Source organism: Notamacropus eugenii, chromosome 6, assembly GCF_028372415.1.
Source record: "Notamacropus eugenii isolate mMacEug1 chromosome 6, mMacEug1.pri_v2, whole genome shotgun sequence".
Taxonomy (NCBI): Eukaryota; Metazoa; Chordata; class Mammalia; order Diprotodontia; family Macropodidae; genus Notamacropus; species Notamacropus eugenii.
In genome coordinates this window covers 210391722-210406677 of record NC_092877.1, presented here as the reverse complement: position 1 = coordinate 210406677, position 14956 = coordinate 210391722, and the positions used below count along the sequence as shown (strand labels likewise).

At 36.1% G+C, this 14956-nt stretch overlaps 1 non-coding gene across 1 annotated transcript; it reads right to left on the bottom strand.

Moving 5' to 3' along the window:
* Window positions 1-412: 412 nt before the first annotated feature.
* On the bottom strand, window positions 413-519 carry LOC140512993 (U6 spliceosomal RNA). Its single transcript, XR_011970039.1, has one exon. It is a non-coding gene; the product is annotated as a U6 spliceosomal RNA (small nuclear RNA).
* Window positions 520-14956: the final 14437 nt, after the last annotated feature.

The window sequence follows — 14956 nt, the reverse complement described above, 5'->3', positions numbered from 1 at the left end:
TAATCCTCTCCTGATCTTCTCAGTGCATCAGGATCATGGTTTATTGACATGTAATTAGATCAGGATGTCACTACATCAGTGTCTTGTAAACATCACTAAGTAAGTAGCTGATCCTACAAGATCAGCAACCTAATCTCCTTTGGGATGTCAACTGGCTTTGTCAATGCTTAAGCTTAGGATTTTATCATTCTCTTAAAGCCTGATTCCCAACAACTTGGGGAGCATTGACACTCTGAGGAAGATCTTCAAGTCTATTCGTGGCATATTGGCTATTATATTTTTTTCATTATTAATAAGCATCAGAGCTAATGAAAACAACTCTGACTAGTTGCATAAATTAAGGTCTTTTGCTTTCTCTCCTTATTATTTCTTTTTTATTAATTAATTTTTAGTTTTCAACATTCATTTCCACAAAAATATGGAATGCTTCGTGAATTTGTTTGTCATCCTTTAGCAGGGGCCATGCTAATCTTCTCCGTAGCATTCCAATTTTAGTATATGTGCTGCCAAAGTGTGCATTCCTTTCTATTTCTTGTTTCCCATCTTCCACCTTCATTTATTTTCTCGTAGAGAAAAGAAAAAGGAGAAATGGAGATTTAGACTGAAATTCATAAACAATATGAAAAACCCATTCTTGTGACCTTTTCTTTACTTTTGTCTCCTTAAAGAGATCCAAGAGGATCCTTGGAGTTTTAGGGTGTTAGAAAGGCACTTCTGGGGAGTTCTAGGGATGGCCAGGCTGTAGAAGTAAAGTAAAGGTGAAACATGAAATGCCTAAACTATTCCAGAGAGCTGGTATGACTCCTACCCTCAGCCTTCATGCCTACCTTTGACACGTTACTTTTGTGATCTTGGGTAAGCGACATAACCTTGTACATCAGTTTCATCTGTCAAGTGAAGGGTTTGGGCTGGGTGGTTTCCATGGTTCCTTCCAGTCCTCTATCCATGATTCTTTTGATCCATACACTGCCTCAAAATTAATAAGCAGATAAAACTGAGAGAGAACACTGTATTTCTGCTGGTAAAGCTAAAACTAGAATCCAGAACTTCTTACGTCTGGTGAGGGCTATAGCCACCAGTAGTCTGCTTTTGTATTTTTAAAAAATGATTTAGTCTCTCTTCAAGCTTTCTAAAAATTGCCTGTGAAACAGCCATAACAGAACAGGGGAATACAGTAGATTGGAGAGGAAAATTTGTATTTTTAATGGAGCAAAAAACTGCATTTAATTTCTTAAAGAAACTTGAAAGGGCTCTTAATAAGGTTTAGTCTGATTTTCCCTGCGGATATAAGTAGCTGGTCCTTGATGAGACGATGCATATAATTAAGGGCAACATTTTGCCCTGGAAATTTTTCGGAGAATTTGTGAAGCAGTTATGGTGAGAAGGGATTGAGGGTGAGGAAATGTCATTAATGTATTTGCTTTATATTTTCTATTTCTTTTTTAAAGAAAGATAGAATTCTTGGGAATTGCCTTGTGCACAATTACTGCTTCCATGATTCTCCCAGTTGCTATAGCCCTATTCCTGCAGTGATCCCCTCCAGTTGCCTTGTACCTTCTTGGTATAATAGTAAAATGGTATGGGTGATGTCTTAGCAGAATTGAAACACCACAAAGGAAATATAGTTTGTGCAAATTTGGAGTATCCACCCCAAATATTCACGTGGGCTATCTGTGCCCACTCTGTGGTAGAGCATTCCAAGCTCATATGGGTCTGATTAGCCATGGTCGGACATACTGAAACTTGACTTTATCATGGTGATATCATTTAGGTCCTCCTCGAAAACAAAGAACAGCAACCAACCAACTGAACTTCTTGGTATATATTTTATATTTTCTTATCTGAGTTCATGTGGTTCCCTCTCGCCATGTAATAAAATGCAAGTTCCATGAGGGCAGTGATTATTTCATTTTCATTTGTATCTTTGTATTCCTAGCACCTGGGTCATAGTAGGTGCTTAATAAATCCTGTTCAATGAATAGTGCTGTATCAAGAAACAGCAATAGTTTTAATAGACCACTGACTACTGAGGGCTTTATGTGATCACTGTGCCTATAAAATAGGGTAAATCATTTGCTTTAAAGAATGCATTTAATGAGATGCCTATTCATCCATGTCTATGATGTTAGTAATGTACTAACAGGCCTTGAAAGATGACAGGCACACTTTTAAAAGCAACCTTACACAATGATGTCAAATTTCTCGGGAAAAATAGTGAATCTATATTTAAATGCTAATCAAACCATATTGGGACTGTGAGTAAGAGTTAGTTTAATGGTACCTAGTCCATTCTGAGCAGTATTTCAAGAATGAATATGTGTGTGCATAGAAGCTATCATATAGAATATGCTGGGAACACTTGCTGTGACAGGAAAAAAATCATTGGGAGTTTGGAAAATAGTGAAAAAGAAAAAAAGAAGAAAAGAAAATCGACAAAAAACACGAGAGGTATTTTTAACTGTTACCTTTTCTCCATCTGCTCTCAATTTTTATCAGGAGTTGGTTTCGTGGCTATTTTTTTTATCCAAGGCAGGAGGGAGATAGATGCTTATAGATGGTATATCTTAATAGTTTTTCACCCAAACACACAAAATCTCAGACAAAAGCATCCAGGGAAACTGAGTTAATTAATCAGTTAGAAAAGGGTAATATTTGACTAGTGTCAGGATTTGTTTGGCTTGATTATGAATTTTTGTTACAAAGATTTTGGTTTTCTTTCTTTTTCCCCTCCTTTTTAAAATTTTGTAGGGAAGAGATGTGGAGGGGGAGGTTAGTTGTCCCCCTCCAAAAAACAGAAACAAAAAGTAGCATTTTTTGAAAATGCACAGAAGAGAACAGAAGGAAAGTCATAAGGAAACAGAAAAGTAGGACAACTTTGAATATTACATGTTGAATTTGTTATATACTCAAAAGGAAAAGAAAGCTGTATAATAGAAATTCACAGTTTCATGTGCTGGCCTCCTTTTCTCTTCCACTGCGTATATGGAAATGCTCATTTTATTTGATGTGTTTTTAAAGAAAATTTAAAAAAAGAAATGAAACCCCAAAGTGGTAGAAACAGAACATAACATTGGCAAAAATAATATCATAGATTTCCAGTTACAAGGAACCATATGTGATGATTGGATGTTGAAAGTTAGTGTGCCATTGCACATAGAGAGGCCCGCCTCAAAGGTGGCAAGATCTAAATTCAAAGCCCTTCTTTTACACACATTAGCCCTTGGACCCTGGCAGTACTCTAGGCAAGTCTCTGAGATGTCAAGTTAGAGTTGAGTAATTTATCTACATCAACAAAAAGAGTTTCTATACAGGGTGATGAAGTCACAGTCCTTCCTTTTCCACCCCCTAAAGATCTGGTACTAGAACTACTAATAATGAGTGGGAGCCTATACCCAGATCTCTTATTGTCCTTAACTTCTGCCATAGAGTTGCTCCCCTGTGTGCCTCAGTGTTGTTTTCTTCACATTTCTACTCAGTTCTCTTCTGTTGTTCTTAAGGGACGGGTATTATTGCAATTTGCTTGAGCATCTGAGTGTATTTAATTTTTCCGTTTTGGTGTTATCCTTGACCCCAACCTTTGAACTCACCCAATAAAACCAAGTTGTTGTTAAATCTTATTATTTCTACTTTTATAACATCTTGTATGTCTCCTTCTCTTTACTCACATAGCTATTAGCCTAATATAGGCTCTTTTCTCCTCTCACTTGGACTATTGCAACAGCCTTCAAAAAATTCCCCTAACCTCAAGTCTCTCTTTATTCCAATCTGTCTTCCACTTAGCTGCTGAAGGAACTTTCCTAAAGTGCAGGTGGGACCATGCCATTCCACTCCTTTTTAATAAACTCCAGTGACTCTCTATTGCCTACCTTTCAAATTATCTTACAGTTATCTTTCCAGGCATGCTAAAATATATCCATACTGGCAATTGATATCACTTATATATGACCCATTCATCCCTTGAGTCTGAGTCTTTGCAGTGGCATACCTGGAATCCCATACCTGGAATGCTCTTGACTCAGTATTCAACTCAAGCCTTACTTTATACAGGAAGCTTTACCAAGTCCCTCCCCCTTCCCTACCCTACCACTTTCCTCTGAAATTACATTCCATATGTTTTGTATATGTCTTATATGTACCTAGTCATTTACCTGTTTTCTTTCAGTTTAGAATGGTAACTCTTTGGGGGTAGGGATGACTTTTTGGCCTTTTTTTGGGGGGGAGATATTCCTAGTACTTAGCATGGTGCCTTCAATATAGTAAGCATTTAATAAATATTGAGGAATATTTATAGTTTTTAAAAATTATTTCCAGTAAGGAGATCCATTGTCACATAATGGATTTAGAGTGGTTGTTCTTGAAGTGCAAACTCTAACTCTGGAGTTAGAGGACCTGGGTTCACATCCTGCCTGTGACCTGCACAACCTTAAGCAAGTCACTTACCTTCTGTCAACCTCAGTTTCCTCAACCTGTAAACATGGAAGTTGGACTAGTTGGCTTGTGAGGTCCTTTCCAAAGGTAGGACTAACGATCCTACATATTTTCCTACAGCTCTTAACCATATACAGTTTAACTCTGAATCCAACTGAACCACAAAAGATCAAGCAGACCTGGGGTAATAGAAAGTCATCCTAGACTTATGTCTAGTGAGTCAACTATATTTTTAATATTTTGGTGGAATGGAGTTTGAGATAGGGGCAACAAGTGTTACCTTTCATATGATATATATGAAAACTTTGATAATATTTGCTAATGATATCAACATGGCTCCTGGAACTTCTACGCCCCTGTGTAGAATTGACTATGAAATAGTTATATAATTGTTTAGTGTCTTCTTGCTTGTGTAAACCTATATGACATAAATCACAGACACCCAAAAAGACCTTTTCCAAAAAAAAATACTCTACTGTTCGTGGCAGAGAAGGTCAGGTTGTTCGAAAATGACTAATGATTAGTTTACAGTTCTTATAATACAGGTTCCATAACAATGGAATTAATCTTTAGAGGGAAAAATTAAAAGGTAGTTTACTCCCAAGGGAGCTGTGCTGGAGTTTTGCATTATTAGTTATGATGAGCACTCATCAGGACAGACAGCAAAACCCCAGGACGTCTCATTGTTTAATCAGTTTGGGTAATATCAAGTTGATTAATCAGCTGCGCTTCCTTCTGACAGACGCTGTTTGTGGCAATGTTTCCATTCTGTATAATACCGACAGCTCTGAACTCTGTGGAACTCCTGGCCCTTCCATTTTTAAACCCACCCCCTCTGTTTCCATTTGGTGCATTTCAGTATAATCATAGGAGGGGCTTAGGAAGGTCAGAAAAATATGGAATTAAATGCCAGATGTGAGGATTATTTGTTTACTCCCCTGACACCAAATGTGAGAAATCTAAATTGTTTTTTGTATCCACAAAGGCCTAGGAATGTGTCATGTCCACATGCCACTAACATGGCAAATGATTACAGGGAGAGGTACATCCAGTATAAATTCCCAGACTCAATTGTGAGTCAATGGTCATCCAATTACTGCTGCTCTCCATAGTTTTTACATCTGACCCAGGAGTAGGTGATGGTCCTCCTGTGGCTTAAGGGTAGAAGTGCCTGCATTTAAAATAAGGATGGCCAGGCAGGAGACCTTAATAGCAGAGCAGATTCTATTAGTTGCTCATGACTTGACACACTCCTAAAACCCACCCATTAGACAGAAGACCTGATACCACAACAGAGCACTGAATTTTATTTTATTTTTGTGATAAACAAAACAGGCAGAGACTCTTGTTTTCCTTTGCTTCAGTAATGCTTTCAGTCAAAACCATACTTTTTTCCATAAAAAGAAAATTATTTAAAAGTATTTTATCAATTTGATTCCTGTGATTTGTTCTAAGAGGGTTAAAACATTCATTTATCCATTTCATGTACATCAAAGGAAATGATTAAATGGCAGTAATGGTAAGTGGAATTCTAGGAAGCCATTTACCGTGACTATCTAATAATGTACTCTAATGCCTACTGTGGCCTTGGCCGTGGGTGACAGCAGATCATTGCTGCTTCCCTGCATTAAAGCACCTCATTTCTTTTAAATTTGATTTTTTTTTTTTGCGTAGATAGCCTTGCTCATTATGAGGATGTCCTTTGTTTGTTTTAAATAATTGGGGGCAGGACAGAACATAGGATTTAGAGCTAGAAGGGATCTTTATCTTTAAATCCAACCTCCTCATTTTACTTCTAGAGAAGAAAAGAAATTATGAATGAACATATTTACCTTTTAAAAAGAATTCATTGGTAATTGACGCAGGGTTGGTGAAAATAATATGATACCAAAATACAGGATCACAGAACTGTCTTAGTTCTAAATTCCTATTTGTATATTTGTATCATTTTGGTTTCTTTTCATAATTCTGATTATGACTCACATTCTGATAATTATAAAACAAATATTTGTAACTTCCAGTTCTTTTTAAAAAGATCTCAAAGTTTCACATATTATGATTTTTATGAATAAATAGTACGTATAGAATTTAGTTAAAACATGGTTTCTGCCCTTTTGGTACTAGTCTACTAAGTCTACTTTGGTAATAATCTACTAAGGCAATATGATATAAAATCAAATACCTATATTACATGTTATTTGATAAGCACATTAAAGATTCCCCCAAAAAGGATTATGTGAGATAAAAGAACATTGCTTTCAGGAAAAGTCAGAGAGAAAGTTAGGTAAGGCTATAATGTAAACAAGAGTTCATTCATTTATTCATTCATCCATCCATTCCACCAATGCCTTATTGTGTTTACGATATTGTTTAAATCTTTGGAGGAAAAAGATATAGAAAAATAAAGTCCTTGCCCTCAGATCCCTTACTTTCTAGTAAGGCTGGATATGGCAAATACAATGCATAAGGAGCATGCAATGGGAGGAATTTTGAATTTTGAGTCAGGGAACCAGGGTTTAACTCTCAGCTCTGAGATTCAACTCACTACTTGTGTGGCCTTGAGCAAGCTGATAACTTCTCTGGGACCTCATTTTCCTCTGATTTGTATAATAAGATAGCTAGATTCAGTGACTGTTGTGGTGTCTATCATCCTATGAACTTGGTAGAGTACTATGAGATCGCTATAGACAGAGTGTGTCAGGAGAGAAGTTGAGGGTGGAGGGGGAGAGAAGAGGAGAGAGAGAGAGAGAGAGAGAGAGAGAGAGAGAGAGAGAGAGAGAGAGAGAGAGCAAGAGAGCTTGTGTTCATTTAGTTCAAGTCATAAACACCCATTAGAGAACGATGCCTTTCAGTACTGAGTTCTACTGTATCTTTGTGGCAGACTAGAAAAATTCATATTTCGTGGATGTTGTAGGATTGCAGAATTAATTTCTGTTCCTTCACCTACTAGAGATTTGGAAGTCTTACTTTGCATACCCATATGGTCATTGAATAGGGATTATTTAAAATGGTATAGTTCCTTAAAATGTGTTGTATTTTAAGAGATTGTTTTCTTTGCTTTACTGAACATAGGGCAATCTTAGTCTAATTACATTGAAAGACAATATATGTGTGTTATATAATTATAAAAGGCAATTTAGCATGATGGAGAGAATGCTGACTCAGCAAGACCTGGGTTCTAGTTCTGCTCTGGTCACATACTTTCTTTCTGAACTTTAGCAAATCTCTTAAACTTTTAAGTCCACAGGCACTTGAGATTGTAACTTGCAAAGAAGGTTACATTCTACATTGATAGAGTGCTTCAGGGGGAGCTTCTAACAATTATGATATCACAGGCTTAGGAAAATCAAGCTAAATTGTTCTGTTATAGAGGGAATGTATGGCTCTGAAGTTTGCATGGTGTAATAGATAGAGGTCCAGACTCAAAATTAGGAAAACCTGAGTTCAAGAACCTGCTGTGACATATGCTGGACCTATGACCAAGTCATTGAATCTCTCTGTATCCCAGGTAACAATTTTAATGAAATGTAGAAGTTTCCTTATTGGGAATGCCCTACAGTAGTGAAACCACAGATCTGGGCAAATTAAACGATTATATTTATGTTCCCATTTATTTATATTGTATATATTATAGAATAAGGTAGCTGGCAAACTGGGGATAATTAAAATGGGAATTTCTGCTGATTGAAGCTCAAAATTTGTTTAGTTGAATGGTTGTTAGCAATAGAAAACGTAGCATTGTCTTCTGTAGAAGGAAACAATTACCTATTGATCCCTTATCAATAAAAGCGGGACAGTATTTTCGGATTTTATTTTATTTGATGAATAAAGTTGTTTTTGAAAGTGTTACGCATAAATAAATCTATCCAAAATATGGTAGGATCAGTAAGCCCAGAATGAAATCCAGATGATCATTTTGGTGGAGTTCACAATTATAAGTCCCTCAGTCCCTTAGCATACTTCTGGTGGTAGCAATGCCAGCTTATATTCCAAGGCATGCTGGGCCATATTGTTGCTATGACAGCTCTTCAAATCACTATATCTCAGGGATTTTCTGGAATGCATCATTCTCTTTAACTAGCTTTTTAGAATTTCCAGTCAAATTTTCTTAGCAAAGATGATAAAATTTTCTTCTGTCCTGTGCCACACTCACCCCCAACTTAAATCTTAGCCTGTAGGATAGTGGTTAGGACTTCCCACACACACATTAACTGTGACCTGGGAGCATTTCAAAAGAAAAACAAAGGTTCTTGTGGTATCTTTTTCCCCCTAACTGAAATTTTTTAGAGTGTTAACTGGCAGCATACCTTTCTATCCTGTACATGAAGGGACTCCAACTTCTTTCTGAAATCTACAACTTGCAAGCAGCATGCGTAGTGCCACCTTCTCCTTTCCCAGTGCTTGGCTAATGCACATCATATTCTGCACTGTATATTCTTCACTGAAAAAAATGAAGTTAATGCCGTGTTATGACTGAGTTCATTTTAGAAACACAAAAGGGAGAAAATTCACAGTTGTGGTTTTCCCATCGATTGTAATTCATCTCTTCTGTGCATACTGTATATAATAACCTATGTTACGGTATATGATATTAACTTTAATGCATGTGCATAGAGGCCAAGGTGCAGGGGCTTTGGGAATAGCAGCTTTAAAGTTCCTTTTGTGTATTAAAATTCTGAAATTGTAATGTTCCATTAACATACCTTTTAGCCTTAAAACTCCTGGTTATTTTTGCTTGAGGAAAGAAATATACTGGGAAGGAAAAAAAATGAAAAACCCTTTTTTAAAGCATGTAATGCTGTACTTAAAATGGCACACTGAGTGTTGTAATAGGAGTATGCCATATCAGCTATTGGAAGGGAGTGTCACTTAATGAAAAAGAGACCAGAAAGGCAAGAGTCCTGGATTTAGACTCACCTCTGGCTTAAGGTAATGTCTCTGTATGTTTCCAGTTACAGTCACTGCAGCAGTGGATAGTGGAAAAGAGCGCTAAATTTAGAGTTAGTATTAAACCCAGTTACCTGGGTTTAAATAATCTTTAAGATCCTAAATGTAGAGTTAGAAAAGCCCTCTGACATCAGTTAGTCCAACTCCCCATCTTACTAATTAAGAAACTGAGACAAAGTGATTTCCTAGGCTCCCATAGCCAATTAGTATGTAAGGCAGGATTTGAACTCCAGCCTTTCAGGCTTCAAGTCCAGCATGCTATCCACTATAAAATATAGTGGAAAGAGGCACTACAGTCAAAGAATCTAGTTTGCAATCCTTACTCCTTGTGAGATCTTGAACAAATCATTTAACCTCCCTGGGACTTCTGTTTACTCATCTGCAAAATGAGGGGATTGGATTACATGGTCCCTAAGATCTTTCCCGGCTCTAAATCTATGATCCTACAAACCCTTCAAACCATTTGACAGTCTGTCTGAGCCTCAGTTGCTTTATCTGTAAAATGGAGATAATAATCCCTCACAGAAGGATTGAAGAACATACTTGGAAAACCTTTAAGATGTGAGATCTTGGTATTATGTTAGTTTATTTTCAAAGGAAATAAGCATACCGTTATTCTTTTGAAAGGTAGCAAATCTTTAGTGTTTCCTATATACCTTTGAGAATATATGAACAGCTCTCAAAACTGAATGAGATGAAACTGGACTAAATTAGTTTGGGCAAATTACATAACTCCTCTGAACCTGTTTCCTCATCTAGAAAAATGGTATAATAATGTCATCTCTACTTAACTCATAGGGTTAGTTATTGTGCAGAATGAATAGGAAAATTGATGTCAAAGCATTTTAAAAGCTACACAGTACTATATATAACACCATGAAATAATTAATTTGGAGTTAAAAAGGACCTTATACATCATCCTGCCCAACCCCCTTCATGTTATAGTACCTTGGATCACACTGGCAATAGGCAGCAGAGGCTGGCTTTGGACCAAGGTCCTTCGATACCACTTAACTTCTTTTTCCCCTGTACCATACTACCTTCCAACTAAGGTATGAAATGTATTATTTTAAAATTAACATAGTATGAGAAATAACATTTTTTGCAATGATGTCCTATTAGCAACAAAAATTTTACACCTTTTCCCTCAATGACCTATATGTTTTTTTCTGAATTTCTTTTAAAAAATAAAGGAGACTTATTTGTCTAGAATGATTAAATGAGGTTCAATCTTAAACCAAGATCAGTGTTTCTCAATGCTACTGAAACCCTCAATTGGTCCAAGATAAATTTTTACCAGTCCACAAAACTTTTACTACCAAAGAGGTCTATTTCAATTACCTATAAATTAAAAGAATCTCACTCTTGACAGGCAGGGGGAATTACACCCTACCTATAACTGTTAATGTGAACAAGTCATACTTCTCTGTTTCTGTGTATAATGTTGTTTTGACCATAGACCTCTGTGTGGGATGGCTCACTTGTTGGGTCTGCACATACCCTACAGGTCTAGTGTGGGAGTGAAAATTAAAGAGGTTGTTGCAGATGGAAGGATAATTACACATTGTTTTATTCACCCTGAACATTTAGTAGCAAAAAAAAGTTATCTCTATGCTTAAATGATGTATATACAAAATCAGTGCAAATTGTAAATTTAAAGAGCCATACACTGAATTCACAAAAATTTATAATTCAGTGTCATTCAGTAGATCCTGAACTCCAGCATTTATTATGTTGAAAAGATGATTTAAGTTTCAATAGAAATATGAAATTAAAATAAAAGAATTCTAATGTGTTTATTTTATGAGAATAGATGGATAGATTGCTAGCCTTGTTAGTTTAATGATCATATGTTCTTTTATGTATGGTCAGGAGAAGTGTTTAAACTATGAAGTGAAAGCAAAAGATAATGCATAAGCAGCCCAAATTCAACTCTATTTCCCGTGGAATGGTAAAAAAAAAAAAGAAAAAGAAAAAAATCTTGAGCGAGGTCCCCAAATCATTGACCAAATCCTTTCTGGAGGATTTATATGCAGTAAAAGATGGAAAAGTGGATGAGTTGCAATTTATACCAATGGAGTGAGTGCCCACATGAGAAAAAGAGAGAAGAGATCCATTGAAATATAAGTGAATTAAGGTTATTTCCATATGGAAAGCACTTCTCACAATTTCTTTACAGAAATGACACAGTATGTGTGTGGGACTCTACCTATAGTGACATGCTGTTTCAATATCACGCTAAATTTTGTTGAATTGTTTTTCCCCCTCTTGTTTTTATTTAAGGGATGGATCTCTGGGAAAGAGGTGAACAGAGATGCATTGAGAATGTAAGCAATAGAAAAACAAAAGATAAAATTTATTTTAAAGAAGAGAAAAAAAGATTGTGTCTCTAAGGCACTATGCCTATTGTGTTCAATTTGGGTAATAAGATCAAATTTAAGGGGAAAAAGTTAAAAATGTAGTTGAAAATGCCCACCAGAGAAAAATTATGAAACACTCCTTTTATTTTGTGAGATCTCAAATCTTATCAGACTTAAGATATTAAAACCATTATTAATATGAAGTATCAATATTTGGAAATGTTTTCTTGAGTCTTCAGTGAATATTATCATGAGATTCTTCAGTGGCTACCATTTCCAGAAGGAGGTGTATATTTTGGAAATTTGTGGGTTACTAGTCCATTTCTGAATCGCCAAAAATGACTCACTAGAATCACAGAAGAAAAAATTGTGGAATTATCTTCCGATTTAGAATTGTGACCAGTGTTTATTTCAGTCAATATAAATCAGTTTGAGACAAAAGCAGAGACGTAGTCTCTTCCTCTCCATGAAATGGTCGTGAAAGTTAGATATAGAAAGTCAGGAAGATCTAAGTTCAAATCCAGCCTCAGACGCTAGCTGTGTGATCCTGAACAAGTCACTTAGCCTCTGTCTGCTTCAGTTTCCCTAACTATGAAATGGGGATTATAATGGGACCTACCTTAAAGGGTGATTGTGAGGATCAAAATGAGATAATATTTATTAGACAGTTGACAGGCCTCAGATACTTACTAGCTCTGTGCCTCTGGGCAAGTCACTTAAACCTGTTTGTCAGTGTTTCCTCATCTGTAAAATGATCTTAGGCACGTAGTAGATGCTTAATAAATGTTTGTCCCCTCTTCTTCCATTTAGTTAAACCAAACTTTCCTTCAATGATTATGTCATACACACACACACACACACACACACACACACACACACACATATATATAAAACATATGTGTATACACACATATGTCTCGTTCTGCACCAAGCAGTTTGTTAGGAGATGGATAGCACGCTTCATCATTTTTTCTGGCATCATGGTTGGTCACTGTATGGATCAGAGTTCTTACGACTCTCCAAGTTGTTTGCTTTCAAAATGTTGTTGCTATTATACAAGTTATTTTCCTAGTTGTACTCAGTCAGAAAGGTTTTTAGTTCATACAGTCTGTATTAGTTTATACAAATATTTCCATTTCATTTTAAAATTATTTTCCTCTCTCATTTCTTATAGTGTAATAGTATTCCATCATACTCGTGTACCATTTGTTCATCCATACCCCAAATGAGTAATCATCAAGTTGTAATTTCATTTGTTTGTTTGCCACCACAAAATGAACTGCTACAAATACTTTTTTGTGTATATATTATACATATATGTACTATATATACAGACATATATATACATACACACAAACACACATGTGTGTGTGTATGTATGTATGTATGTATTCTCTTCTTAAAAATCTTGCTGGGGTATAAGCCTAGCAGTGACGTCTTTGGAAAGTACTTTATTTTACTGGTCCTTGTTCTTAGCACTATGATTCTCTGATATCTGCTGGATACATAGTCTCTAGTTGAGTATTGTTCTCTGTTACTGTATTTTGGGATTATACCTTCAGGGCCAGACAAGCCATATCAGATTCCTTCTACTAGGATATAGAAGTTAGAACCTCTCTTGGACACCATCAGATTTATAGTTTTTTAGTTATATTTGGCAACAAAAGCCAGGCAGGATATCCTAACCCCACTCCCATCCCCTACTGATTAGATCTTTTCCTTGTCCACTGAATGCCTGGGTGAAGGTAGATCAAAGCCTAATATTGCATTTCACTATCTAATTTGGTAGTCTCAGGTACAGGGAAGCTAGGTGCAAAAGTGGATAGAGTGGTCAGGCCTGAAGTCAGGAAGACTCATCTTTCTGAGTTCAAATTTGGCCTCAGACACTTACTAGTTTTGTGACCCTGGGCAAGTCACTTAACCCTGTTTGTGAGTTTCCTCATCTCTAAAATGATCTGGAGAAGGAAATGGCAAACCACTCCAGTATTTTTGTCAAGAAAACCCCAAATGAGTACACAAGTGAAAGGACTCAACCATAACACTTCTCCTGGATACTTCACGGATCCTCTATTGCTTAGCTGCAAATGAGTTTGATGAAGCACAAATGGTGACGTAGAGGGCCAGGTCAGCGCTCTTCACTTGCTTAGTCTGCATTCTGGTTTCTTTTCTTTTTTTATCTTATCTGTCAAATGCAAAGCCTTAGTATTTTGGTATTGTATTTTGGTTAGTAAAATTCTCAGTCTCCTTACGATCAATTTTAGTGGTCCACAGTAGGAAATATTTGTGTTTTACTAGTCTAAGAAACAATAAACAGCATAATCTCTCCCCTCTTCCCCAAAACATTCTAGTGCTAAGATTCTCTGAATAAATAATGTGTAATCTTGTTCATTTTTACCTATGAATATCTGACATAAGTATATTTAGATACCTTGAATGAATTATAAAAAAATCATATTTATGGTCTCTAGGTCTAATCAATATTCTTTTTTGTACAGAAAAATACTAATTAGAAACATGGGATTGGATTGGGAGGAGCTGAAGGGAATGGACTCTCTAGCTTTGAACTTTTGTAGTCTCGTGGTGTAGATATGAACTACACATCCATAAAACAACAACCATACAGTTAAGTTTCCTGAAGTAATAAATTCTTTCCATTTCTGTCTTTGGTTTACTAGACCCACTTTGACAAGAAGCTGTTGACCACAAGCAACAGAGCAGTCTTGTACATAAGGTTGTATGAAACTAGATTAAGATTTGTCGACTTGCTATCTCTCTTGGACCTTCGTCATAGCTATCCATTTATTTTTAAGAGTTGACAATTCAAATACTGATATACTCAGGCATACTGATCCACACTCACAGTGAACAGGACTGTTAATTTTTAAGCCTTTTTTGCTAATAACTAAAGTTGAGAACTTCTGAAAATATTTCCCAGGGAGGGAAAAATTCTCTTTCCTTCCCCCCACCCTGAAATTTTCAAAAGATAATAATAAATATACCAATTGACACTTTTAAAAAATGACTTGAAAATATGTACATTGTTGCTTTAAATATTTCAGCTGGGAAATGTAAAGTCCTTGTATGGAATGACCAAAAGTGAACTTCAGTTATATCTATTTTACTAATAATGTTATGTAACAGCTATGAGCTAAAATGTTTTGGTCCACTTGGGCAACACATATGATCTTGTCACTTTATAACAGAAAAAAATTTGATTTTAT